This window comes from Lissotriton helveticus, chromosome 11, assembly GCF_964261635.1.
Source record: "Lissotriton helveticus chromosome 11, aLisHel1.1, whole genome shotgun sequence".
Classification (NCBI taxonomy): Eukaryota; Metazoa; Chordata; class Amphibia; order Caudata; family Salamandridae; genus Lissotriton; species Lissotriton helveticus.
This window is the reverse complement of record NC_136072.1, coordinates 391,945,896-391,960,343: the sequence shown is the minus strand read 5'-3', so window position 1 is coordinate 391,960,343 and position 14,448 is coordinate 391,945,896.

The window sequence follows — 14,448 nt, the reverse complement described above, 5'->3', positions numbered from 1 at the left end:
CCACTTCAAAACCCATCTCTTCCAGAGCCTGTGTTGTACCTATACCAGAGGTATTGGGATCATTTTCTGTATCTAGTTCAGCTATAGCAATCAAGTTGTCCACATCCCCAATTACAAAATCATTCTCGTTGACAGTTCAATTTACAGTGTACATATCCATTAGTAGGCCTTGTTGGAGCGTGTTCAGCGGTTTCCCATTGTGCCCCTTCCTCCGCCTGTATTGCCAGCGTTGTTTGAGTCTTTTTTTCTCGTTTTGTTGTTTGCTTGTCCTCTGCCCTGTCCCCGGCCTCTTCCTTTGGTTCTCATTGGTGTGTTGACTCCCATTTTTTGTCGATCTTTCTGCATCACCCGGAATTCGTCTAAAAAATGGACCTGTCTAGGGATGCAATCCTCTCCTGACATGTTGCCTTCAGAGACATCAGATTCTGTGTCACTCACGATGGGAACGTCAGTTGACAAGACAGTAGTGTTTACTCCTGAGGTTGTCGCTGTTTGGGCTTTGTATAGATGATCATACTTCCTACTGAAAGTTAGTATTCTTCCACTTTCGTCGTTTGCGTAATCCCGATTCATTTTCCTTTGTTTTCTGGTTTCAATTTCCTCCTCATGCTTATTGAGGCGTTCTTTCATTGAATCCATTATTTTTTTCAATGCTGTGCTATCTACTGATTGTGCTATTTCATCTGTGATCTCTTTAACTGTTTTCAACAACTCCTCTCTGTCTTGCCAATCATATTTAATTAATATCTCCATCATTGTCCTTGAACTGGCTGCGGAATGTTCAGACCATTCTTGTAACATTTTCGGGTTAGGTGCTTCGTATGTTGGGCTGATAAAAATTCTTAGGCCTCTCAGTGCCATGGCCTGATCAACATAATTTTGAAGTGAGAACGCCTCCTACCATTTCGATATTTTTGCGCGCCTGAGTTTCTCCAATTTCTTAATTTTCTCCTCCACTGATTATATTGTGGTATTAGTTTTTTCCTCTCCTCTCTTGTTAATACTACTGCCAGATTTCCTACTGAACAGGGTTTGTGCAGCTGCCCTCCTTTCTGCTTCCTCCTCCATCATGTGCTAAAACAAAAACAGCTATTACTTTTAGCTGGGATGCCTGTCTTCCCCTCTCACCAAAATTGGAGAGATCTCTTTGCCGGTACAGATTTGTTGAATGTCCTGAGAGATAGCGATAGTAATTACTCATAGTATGCTCCGAGGTACCGTCAACCCCTGAGCTTATATATATATATCCAGATGAATCTTGATAAAGTTAATAAAATCCCTAGAAACTGTCTTCTGACAGACAGATCAAAACGAGGTGAAGAACAAACTAACACCTTCAGATTCACGATGTCGCTCTCTAAAAGATTTCCTAGTTCAGAGACATTTGGACTCAATCCCGTACAATCCTAGGATGAGTAATTTGATCGGGGTCTACAGACTAGAACACCATCTGGCCTCAACACTGAAGAAGAGTTAGCCATTTATCTAGGCTAGAGATTTTAGACCCAATGTGTTTCATGTATAGATAATGTCTTCGAATTGGTACCATTCCTTTTTAAATTATGTCCTCGTAACACTGTAAATATAGCACTAATTTGTATATAAAAAAATTGTTGTTGTTTGGATGGACTAGATATTATCTTGCTATATTAGCCTGAACTGGGGAAAATGAATTTGCTTTTTTAATTTAAGAATGGGTGGTCAAAGATTCAAATGAGGTGTAGAGTAGTACATCTCATGATTTATAGTCAATGCTAATCATGTTAGTCATTTGAAATAAACTCACATCCTAATAAAGGATGTATTGTAGTCTGGACTACGTAATGCTGTATCCGGGACACTAGTGCAATTTGATGTGAATCATTACCTAAGTCGAGTAGAAAATGATGGTACAAATGTCACTGCCCATCCAGGTTGAGATATTAATTAATTTATGGAGCAGAGATTGATCTTGAATGCATTATTTGATTTATGAAGATGACTTAACATATCTTTATATTGCTCTGTATATGTTTGAAAACAATTGATACTTTACATTTTTATTTTGTCCTAGGTAATAGTTGTAAATATATTTCTAAATATTTTTGCAATGCGTCGATTGCCCGTTCAGGGCGAGATATTCACACATGAAATAGAAATGATTACCATCTAATGCATTGACATTGATAGTGATTGTGGAATGAACAATGTTATCGTATATTATGTTTTAATGTTGATACCACACCATTCAAAGATGGCCACCACAAATTGCAGTATTTGTCCATCTTGCATTTTTGGTCATGAAATTTACTTCCCTCATGACTGTGTAAAAGTATGGCGATGCCCCTGTCTCTCTTATCAGTTGGAAAAAGGCGCAAAGCCGAAACGCGTCCTGTTCACTTTTTATGTGGTAAATAAAAAATACAGTGTATTCACCTTAATTTGTGTGTGGTCTCTTTGCTTGCTTGATGAGTGGGATATTGAGCTACATATATATACATATATATATATATATATCAAACAGGAACAAGCGCTAGATGCAGTGCTGCAAGGACCACACCAGAAATACTTGGTTTGTTCTTTATTTAAAAGGTACACAGGCATGACGTGTTTCGAGTCAGGCGACTCTTCCTCAAATGCCTCTTACTGCCATGTCAGTGGGTTCGTTGAGTTTTTAAAAAAACGTAGCTTCACAGACATTGAAAAAGGACACCAGTCCATTCCTCCAGTTTAAAGGGACAGTTTCTCTGGATTTTCGATTTGCGCACTGCCTTCCCGGTGATTAACGAAGGTGAGTACTTTTTTCATTTCAAGTTCATAAGTAACTCCCAAGTGGTAATGTTATTCTAGTCCCCTTCGTTGGTAGGTTTCAATTAATACAGTGGGACTACATCCCGCATAGTGCTCTATAACTGCCCTTTAAAGTTATGCTGGTTTCCAACGTCGATTATGGTAAAACACCACTCTGTTCACGGAAAACCAAGTGCTAAACAAGCTTTTAAACGGACAGTTCCATACCTCGGTTGTGGTGAACAAGGTCAGTTTCACGACCACTGAGTTTGCATGCAGTTTTAAAATCCTTGTCTCAAGTATGCCATGCCGAGGGGGAATCCTCTGCAAATCATGGCTGCCTGAAAATGTTCATTCGCCAAGTCGGGGCGGGCCTCACATGGTGGCCCTTCCATCTCGAACTCCGTTCATGTTCGTTTTTTGGCAGCCGGTGGGCACTCCTTAATTAAAGCTTCTCGCTTCTAGTCAAAACGTCCTGACAGTTAGAAGTGCCTCTGCCACACGGATCGGGGTCCATTGTGAGATGTGTCAGACATCTCTGTAAATCAAACAGGAACAAGCGCTAGATGCAGCGCTGCAAGGACCACACCAGAAATACTTGGTTTGTTCTTTATTTAAAAGGTACACAGGCATGACGCGTTTCGAGTCAGGCGACTCTTCCTCAAATGCCTCTTACTGCCATGTCAGTGGGTTCGTTGAGTTTTTAAAAAAACGTAGCTTCACAGACATTGAAAAAGGACACCAGTCCATTCCTCCAGTTTAAAGGGACAGTTTCTCTGGATTTTCGATTTGCGCACTGACTTCCCAGTGATTAACGAAGGTGAGTACTTTTTTCATTTCAAGTTCATAGGTAACTCCCAAGTGGTAATGTTATTCTAGTCCCCTTCGTTAGTAGGTTTCAATTAATACAGTGGGACTACATCCCCCATAGTGCTCCATAACTGCCCTTTAAAGTTGTGCTGGTTTATGCATATTTATGTATGCCTCATCGAGTTGCCTGCCAGCATGCTGTCACGCTTTAACGTGAGAATTTATGCTCCCTGAGGCTGCCTTCAATTTGGAAGCTCCTGCAAACTTTGGATATTTACGGCTGGTCCCGGTCGTGAAGAGCGGCTCATCGCCTTGTGCGGACCTCGCCAGGCACCTACTACGGAGTTTGGATTCGAGGAGGGAGCAGGACAGGCGCTGCTGCAGGGTGGTGTCTGCCCTACCACGGTGACAGTAAAGAAGCGGGGCAGGTGCCTAGTTGATGCCCCCATCATACCCACTGTGAATTAACTTGTGTTATTGGGACTCTGATCTGCCGCGCTCACTTGAGAAAGACTGTGTGCACTACAACAACCAGGATGCCGTGCGGCGGGCCCCGCCCAACTTGGCAGGTGTTTTCACTTTGGTGCGCATATGAACAAGCGAAGTCAGTTGTCCGCATACCATGCCACTGATGAAGAGAGCCTGGAGCTCTCGAAACGCGTTTGGCCTTGAACTCTGTGATGGATGCCTCATCGAGTTGCCTGCCAGCATGCTGTCACGCTTTAACGTGAGAATTTATGCTCCCTGAGGCTGCCTTCAATTTGGGTGCTCCTGCAAACTTTGGATATATATATAAATATATATATCCTGGGGTTTCCGTTCAAACAAATGCCGGTAGCACACTCAAAGAACGGACACGGACCACAATTTCGTGCTTACTGGTGTTTATTCAGTGCTTGGGCGCCATGACGCGTTTCGGCCCCTCCCTCGGGCCTTGATCACATGACACAGTGTCCAGGTAGGCATTGGTTTAAATACATTCCATCAGTGCATGCCGTTCCGTGTCTAAAGGTTAAAATTATAGACATAGAAGAAATACCTCATCACTTTTCATGTTAGTATACAGGCATATAAATTAACATATCCTATATTATTTTAAACCATCATTCTCCATCCTAGATTTAGATGCAAAAACCAATGCCTAAATTTCAAAGAACTATTTAAGTGAAAAAAGTGCTATGTGCAAAGTGCAAAAAGTTTTTTTAAAACTTTTTTTCATTTAGTTTATAATAAAATAGCTCACAATAGGCTAATACATCACTATGGGGATACTATTATACAACAGCAGATCAACCCATACATTTATATGTGTATGAGTGAATGCTGTTTAACCCATATTGTAGATAACTGTATAAATACATTTTCAATCAACATTAGAGACATTTTAGTTCCTGCAAGATTCCTGGAGCCCCAGTAATTCAGTTACATTGAGGTAGAGTTAGTCCTAACTTAAAATGGCAAGTGCACATACAAATTGCATGAGAGGCCATCCAAGAAATGTATAAAATTGTTAATATCAGTATAGATACCCTGCTTGTCAATGACACAGATATAAAGAGGTTATTAGGTAGCAAAGGATAGAATATTTGCTTCTATTCAAGATAGCATAGACTGATATGAGTGTATGTATGTAAATTGGTTTAAAAGACAAAAGTCGTTCTGTCTTTAGAGGCAATACATATATTATAATTTAAATACAACCAATTAAATATTAGAATTAAATTTAAATCTGAGTAGATAAAATTTGATTCACAATACAGTTGACTAAAAACCATTTGTATAGAATATACATAAAAATATATAAATTGCTAAATAAATATACAAGAATACATAAATATTTCATATATACAGTCTAAAATCCTTTGTGTGTAGTAAAACCTCATATTGTTAGGGATGTTTCATGGGATAGCATAAGATCAGAAAGTTAAAGGCAAGTGGACAAATCCTCAGACATATTCAAACCCGACAGTTGTTTCGTATTGAGCTCTAAGATATATCTTGTTTCTAGTTGACGTAATTTTTCTTCTCTGTTGCCTCCCCTTCTACTTGCTACAACAGAGTCAATTACATAGAATCTTAGCTCATGACTGTTGGATTTGTGTTTACTTTTAAAATGCCTTGCTACTGGATAAGTATTATCCTGATTATTTATGACCCGTAAGTGCTGAAAAAAAATGTTATGTACTTGGAGTTTTGTACTCCCCACGTACAATAAATTACAGGGGCAGGATAAAACATAAACAGCAAATTCTGTTTTACAGGTCAGTAGCTTTTTGATTTTGTGTTCTTTCTGATCAAAGGGTGAAATGTATGATGTTGTATTTACACCTTGTTGACATGACTTACAGACTTTACAGTTATAGAACCCACTGTGTGTTTGTAGCCAGTTGGCTGACTCAATTACCTCTGGACTAGTCTTTATGAGTTCATCTCTCATTCAGCGACCTCTGCTATAGGTAATAGACGGCTTTTTTGGAAGGTTAGAACCTATTACAGGGTCACTAAGTACTAGTGGCCAGTATTTCTTAATTATGGATTCTATTTTCCTGTGTTGCTGGCTATATTGAACCACCAGCATAAATGTTTTGTCTTTCTTGGCATATTTTTTTGTACTTCTTTCAGTGTTTTTTTTATCTCCATTGCAATTTTGGTTACTTTTGCCGGTTACTAGCAAGTCTAATCTCTCTTTTTTCATCGACTTGTCAATGGCAATATTGATTAATTTTTCATTGTAACCACGCTCTATGAATCTAGATTTACTGTCCAGTTGGGCTTTTAGCAGGTCAGTTTCCTTACTATGTATTCGCCTCAACCTCAGCATCTCCCCGTAGGGGATGCTGGTAATCAAATGTTGGACTTGTGAGCTTTTTGCATGGAGTGTAGAGTTACCTGCTGTGGCTTTTCGGAGGGGTTTGGTCTCTATTTTATCATTCTCTACATATATTTCAGTGTCAAGGAAGCTTACTGAGGTGGTGCTTATGTTTGCTGTGAAGTGTAGATTTAGTATATTGTTGTTAATAACCTTCACAAATTCATTAGCAGTGTCAATATCACCGTCCCATACAACAGATAAATCATCAATAAACCTGAGCCATGTTTTCACATGGGTAGTCATAGCTTCCTGATGTTCCACCATGAGGACCAGCTCGTCCCACCAGCCCATGTGTAGGCAGGCATAACTGGGGGAGAAGCTGGCCCCCATGGCCACACCCTTTGATTGTCTGTAGAGAGGATTATTAAACAGAAAGATATTGTTATTGAGACAAAATTCAACCATCTCTAGTAATATTGTTTTATACTTTTTCATATTGCCCAAGGAGCTCTCCAAATAGTTTTCCAAAGCTCTTAAGCCATCAGTGTGAATGTTTTTCATGTATAAAGAGCTCACGTCAAGCGCCATCAGTAGATACCCGGTTTCCCACTTCAGGTCCTTAATTTTACGTAAAAAGTCACTGGTGTCACGTACGTATGATGGTAAGTTCTTGACGTGATTTTGTAGAAAATAATCCACATATTGAGAGATGTTCCAAACATCATTTTCTCGACTAAATAATCGGCCGTCCCGGTGGATTGTTTGGGTCTTTATAAAGTTTGGGTAAAAAATAGATGGTTGGTACCACTGGATAGTAATTTTTCAGAAACTTGAATTCCTGGCATGTTATTAGGCCTTCAGATTTCCAATTTGAACGTTTTTTATTAAATAAGGTGTACATTTGTTTTAAGTCACTCGCATTGCATCTCATGTAGCAGTCTCTATCGTTTAGTTGGTTGTATGCCTCCTTTGTATACATTTCTTTAGACATTAACACAATATTGCCTCCTTTATCTGATGGCCAGATGATAACTTTATTGTTCTTTTTAAGTTTGGACATTAAGGCAAAGTATTCTGTCTGTTCTTTATTATATCTTATTTTGCCTCTACGAGTTTTTATGTTCAAATCCTTTAATTGAGCAGTAACCTGATCATGGAATAAATCAATGGAGTCCTTAAGTATTATTGGATAAAAAAGTTGATTTGGGTCGAAATTTCGTTAGTGGATCAGCAGTTCTAATACATCCTATATTTGAGGTGTCCCTAGATGTATCTATGATAGGTTCCTGCATGTTAGACTCTGTCCCAGATGATCTGTCATCCCATAATTCTTGTATCTCTTGTTGTAACATTTCCACTGTTTGAGTTTTACTATGGGAAATTTCAACATTATCAGCTTACATTGAAGGGTTACTTGTGTCATTTTTTCTGTTTAGAAGATGATATTTCTGTTGTTTTAGTTTTCTCGTACCTTTAAATAGATCGAGCCTTGTTTTCACATAGCTAAAGTCATTAACAGGGCAGTACGTCAAACCCAGACTAAGTATATTATTTTCTTTGTCACTTAGTTGTATTTGTGATAAGTTTACAATTGTCTTCTTCTCATATCGGGATGCAATAGTAGTTACTTTCCCTTCTTCCAGCCTCCTCTTTTCCTGTAGTTTGTATTTGTTTCCTTTGGCCTTGCGTCTTTGTTTGCGCTTCCAGTTTTTAATGGATTGTAATTTGTTCGTTGTATGCGAGGCCGGAGTGTTTGTTTCCGAGCCTCGCATAAAAAAGCAAGTTCTTCATCCAGGGTGCGCGTAGGGCCCTTAGCACTGGTATTACCCTCTCTTTCCGATTCGCTGTCGGGAACTGAGCTGTGGCTTGTTAAAGATGTACTTGATGAACCTGCATCCATTCTTCCAGGATTTGTACTTGCCTGGTTACTGTTTTTTACTTTTTTGCTCCTTAGTGCTTCATATTTTCGTGAGAAGGTAAAGATTTGACATGTCTCATAATCTGTTTTGTCTCGGAAGAATTTATAGGTCTTACGTTCCTTTATTTTATCTTCTTCTTTTTTGAGCTTTATGATCGTGTCCTGTCGCAATTTAGTTTCATCTTCCAACTGGTTAAGGGCTTCTATTTCCTCGTTTATTTTAGCAATATCTTCAAGCAGTGTGGCTCGGTCAATTTCCGCGTATTTTATTAAAATTCCCATTAGACGCTTGGAAGAGTCGAGGTTGCACTCTGCCCATTCCCGCATCATTAGCGGATTGGGTTCCTCGTAGCTTGGCGCCAATAGTATTCTGAGCCCCCGAGGGACTCTGTCCACGTCTAAATACATTTTAAGTGACCTAGCTTCACACCACTTGCTTTGTTCACTGCAGCTTTTTTTCTCAAGCAGTCTAAACTTTTCTTTCAGGTTTGTATTTGTTTCAGGGTTTATCGCTGTTGTGTTGCCCCATTTGTTTTGCGCTGTTGAATCATCTTTAAACATCGCTAATGCAGCCTGTTCTCGCTCCCTCACTGTGTCAGATGCCATTGCACTTTCGTTTGTCAATCAGGTTACTTACAAATTCATGGAGGTGGTCAATACCCTCCAATCTTCGTAGGTTGCACACCTCTCACCCCTTGCTCCACTGCAGTTCATACCTGGGTGTACTTTGGAAGCTCCCGACTCCTCCGAATCTGGTCACTCCCACTTCGCCCACTGTTCGTTGCTGTCCCGCGGTTTCACGGGGGTGGTGCAGCGTTACTCCTTCCGGAGTACAACAATAGTTCTTCCACAATGGGAAAAAGCAGGTCCCTCCAATTTGCTGCAGCCCAATCCGAGAGGGGGTCCGTGGATCGCCGGAAAGAGACTTTCGCCAGCTTTACAATATCCTGGGGTTTCCGTTCAAACAAATGCCAGTAGCACCCTCAAAGAACGGACACGGACCACAATTTCGAGCTTACTGGTGTTTATTCAGTGCTTGGACGCCATGACAGGTTTCGGCCCCTCTCTCGGGCCTTGATCACATGACACAGTGTCCAGGTAGGCATTGGTTTAAATACATTCCATCAGTGCATGCCGTTCCGTGTCTTAAGGTTAAAATTATAGACATAGAAGAAATACCTCATCACTTTTCATGTTAGTATACAGGCATATAAATTAACATATCCTATATTATTTTAAACCATCATTCTCCATCCTAGATTTAGATGAAAAAACCAATGCCTAAATTTCAAAGAACTGTTTAAGTGAAAAAAGTGCTATGTGCAAAGTGAAAAAAGTTTTTTTTAAAGTTTATTTCATTTTGTGCAAAATTACCCTATTTAGTTTATAATAAAATAGCTCAAAATAGGCTAATACATCACTATGGGGATACTATTATACAACAGCAGATAAACCCATACATTTATATGTGTATGAGTGAATGCTGTTTAACCCATATGGTAGATATTGTAGATAACTTTATAAATACATAAATATATATTTTTGTACACCAATTGCCCAAAAGCTTGAGTGGGCACTCGACGGGTCGCCGCCTTTCGGATTCATGTTTTAGTCAGTCCCAGCACTTCGATGTAACTCTGCATTGCTGACGCATTTAAGGGCCTACCACCCCTTCTTCATTGGCTGCTCATTGCACGTAGTGCGATGAGGCTCACATTTAAACCATTTCCTATTCTCTTGCTGTTCATTGATTGTATCCTTGTGGACTACGTATAGTACGTGTTTTCCTTGTTGCATGTTGGGGCCTGAAGTCCCGAATGCGAGCTTAGTTATACCTATTGTAGGTTCAGTGCACACTTGATTTAATTTAAAAGCATTGTTTCCTTACTAGGCTATACGGAGTGTTCAGTGTTTTTTTCTTACTTGGGCTTGCCGTGCTGACATGATGCGGGCCATCGTTTCACTTCACCAGCCTCTGTATGAATCACAGATGGTGCTCCTTCTCCTACGGCAGGGCCACCACAAATAATTTTGTGCACCAATTTCACGAAAGCTTGAGAGGGCACTCGACGGGTCGCGGCTTTTTGGCTTCATGTTCAAGTCTGTCCCAGCACTCCAATGTAACTCTGGATTGCAGACGCGTTTCAGGTCCTTCCACCCCTTCTTCATAGGCTGCTTATTGCAAGTAGTGCGATGAGGCTCGTATTTAAACTATTTCATTTTCTCTTGCTGTTTATTGATTGGTTCCTTGTGGACTATGTATAGTACGCGTTTTCCTTGTTGCATGTTGGGGCCTGAAGCAAACTGTTTGATGATATATTCGCGGCGGTTTCAGGCCACGAAGGGCTACCACCCTAAGGATATGACAGGGGCTGAGGGATTCGGAATCTTCCGATGCTCACTTTTGGGAAACAGGTCCTCTGGATTACAGACATTTTGACGCACTTGGTGGCCCATTAGACCATTTGTTTTGTTTTGGGCTTAAACCGACATGGGTCTGAATACAGGCTGCAGAACACACTTCAATTCCCAGGAGGCACTGGGATATCATCTGAGAGCTCATTGGAGGGCAAATATTAAAATGTGTAGGCCACGCAGCAGCATAATTAATTTAAGCCACGCCTTTGATGAAGGAAATCTCCGAAACACGTCAGGTGGACTTACCTGATTGTAAAGTGTGCTTCCTTGTCTAATGAAGAATAAAGATATGTTCTTCTGTTTTCGAGTGCGCCCTCAACATGCTGAAGCAAACTGTTTGATGATATATTCGCTGCAGTTTCAGGCCGCGGAGGGCGAAACACCCTAAGGATATGACAGGGGCTATGGGGCTCGGAATCTTCTGATGCTCACTTTGGGGTAGCAGGTCCTTTGGATTACAGACATTTTGGTGCACTTGGTGGCCCATTGAGACAGTTTGTTTTGTTTTGAGCTTAAACAAACATGGGTCTGAATACAGGCTGCGGAACACACTTCAATTCCCAGGAGGCACTGGGATCTCATCTGAGACCTCATGGGAGGGCAAATATGTAAATGTGTATGCCCCGGAGCAACGTGATTAATTTGAGTCACGCCTTCGATAAAGGAAATCTCTGAAATGCATCAGGCGGACTTACCTGATTGTTAAGTGCGCTTCCTTCTCTGACGACGAATAATGGTATGTTCTTCTGTTTCCCGAGTGCGCCCTGAACTTGCTGAAGCAAACTGTTTGATGATATTGAGATATATATATATATATATATATATATATATATATATATATATATATATCCATTTGCAGTGCAGCAGCCGCCGCACTCCGCTATAACCCCTCCTCTGACAACAGTAGTCCGTAGCGGGCAGCGAGCCCAATCAATTCCAAAACAGTCACACTCACGTCCTTTAGATGCAGGGACAGTGCGAAGTACGGACACAAAATTAGCGTGTTCCAGAGTTTCTTTAATCAGCAATGGCAAACAAAAAACAATGTCTCTCGACGCATTTCGGGGCTCCTCCCCTTGGTCACGAGTAATTGAAAGAGTGATAGGTACAAACATAATATAGTTTAAATCACATGGTGTGCCACAACAATGAACATAAACAAAATACTAACGCGTTCACCGACGCGAAAATAATAACATCAACCTGGAACGGTATAATTATCATAATAAATTGAATGTTGTCATAGGAGCAAATATAATTCATGCTTTTTAGGAATGCAAAATCATTTTAGATCATGATATCATTCTTACGTCAAAACCAAATTGGGTCCTAAAAATAAATGACAGACTTGGATTCTATATACATAAAGGGAAACAGTGTCCTTAACTGAAATATAGCACTTTTTACAATTTTATACAATCAAACGTGCTTAACCGTGATGGTTACTGCCCAAGTGGGCAACAATAACCATAGCACCAACATGCCGAGAGTTATATTCAAGCAATATATCGATTATGTATACAGCTTTTGAACCATGACAGAGTCTATGGAAATAATCAAGGAACTCGCTCAGTTCATTGCCCATGTGGGCTTGTCCAAAAATAACTCTTAGTCTAAATCTAAAGTAACAGTTTCAGCCCCAGTGGGCTTTTCATTCATACGTGCTAATCTCTCTTTTCACTCTTTCTCAAAACTTTTATTTCGGTCACTAGGACCATGAAAAGTGTACACAAAACAAAGTATAACATACATATATAACAAATTCGTACCATTCTTTACAACACTCCATAAATTGATACAATTTCTAATTATGATTCACATTAGGGAATTTTACCAGATAGATCGGGTGGGAGGAGTAAAGGCAAAAAAGTGGGCCTACAGGGAACAATTATATTAGTTAACTACTAACTTAACTAATTACTTTGATCGTTTTTTTGAGATAAAAACCATAAAAGTTCATAATAAACACAATTTACATTCCAGATAATAAAAAAAAAAAAAAACGTTTTAACTAATCAAGGTACTGTAAGATAGGGTCCCAGACATAAAAAATTATTTTTACACTCCAAGGATATGGCAGTCTCAAAGGAGATCGTGGTTAAACATGGGAGTTCATGATTGATCCAGGTACTCAGGGAGGAAAACACGGGATTATGGGGTAAAAGTCATGTAGGTCCCATATTGATATTGGGCCGTCTCTTACTTGGGGCGGCCAAGTTTTCAAATAGGGGACAATATGTCGGTCTCTAAATCTTACAAGTACCAGGTCCCCTGCAATATCCTTGGGGAGAGAGCCCAACCAGCCCACCCTTTTAACACTCCTTATCGCTCCGAATAGATTAAGAGGCAGTGGCCTATTTTTTGACGGCCAGAATTTGGTTTTATTGATTAAGTCATATTGACTCTCAATTTTTCCCGATGGAAGAGCAGGTACACCGGCAAGGATGCATACGCATGGGGCCGCTTCTGGAGGTAAATGAATAGAGTTAACCTTATTATGACCTACTCTAGGTACGGTCAATTGGGGAGGGGAAACTTTAGTGGGGTATTTAGCTGGTTTTTGCCCTGTCGCACTAGGGCCAGCAGGTTGTGTTTGACGCCCTTTATCCTGCACAAGTGGTTTTAAGCCTAGATGGGTAAGAGGTGTCTTAGGGCGATTGGATGTAACACTACGTTTGTCAATCAGCGAGTTTAACTTAATGGCTTTCTCTATCCCAGATAGCCGTTCCCCTAACAAGTTCATTTGTTCTAATATCGGAGCTATCATAGAGCTAAACATTTGTTCGATAAGGGGTAGGATTTGCAGGTGAGAAGGGGGTGGTATAGCTTCTGGAAACTCAGCAATCGGTGGAATCATTGGGGAGTTAGCAGTGGATGGGCATCGGCACAAAATTGGTTTTGCATAAGAGGTTTAGCTCGTCTAGCATGGAGAACATTTGCCCAGTACCAGCTTCGGTGGTTAAATGGTCCCCCTTGGAGTTCATGGTGGTTTAGGGATATAGGACTGTGATATATGAAAGAGTCCACAAGGTATAGAAACAGGGGAAGTATTTACCTTCAACGTGAAAGGCCTGCAATATGCCAACCACGGGGGGTGGCCCGTCCCGTCCTTAATCGGCCTTTAGAGGGCCCACCCTTTGCCCGGGCTTCGCCCCGGGCTATGTCCCGCGCGCGTCCCGCGTCGCGGGAATAGGAGCGATATTAAATCGCCGTAGGCGGGTGGGCGGGAATGCCGAGGGAAGAGGCAGCAGCTGGGAAGCAGAGAGCCTGCTGGTCCTCGCAGTCCCTCGGCGTCAGGTACAGTTCAGGTCCTTTCCCCACAATACGACCCAGACAAGAGTGACAAGCGCAAACAGAGCGCAGGAATCCCATGTCGTCCTTTCCTTCAGAGCAGCACACCATGAGCGGCACGTGCTAATCATTAAGTGTTCAGTTCCAAATCTGATCAATATTTTAGCTGGTACTCCCATTCAGTCAAAAAAGATTTCATTCAGGCCGTCCCTGGAAAAAGAAGAAAAGAAAAATAATGACCAGTGATTCATAGTAAAAAATTCCCTTATACCTTTCACAACTCATGTAAAAGGACACTAGAAGTTAAAAACAAAATAGGGCAATACATATTATATACATTTTTTCATTTTATACATTTACCCAAACAGTTCTCTCACTAGACAAAGACTACAGATAGCTCAATAAAACTTGAAAATCTCTATTCAATCAT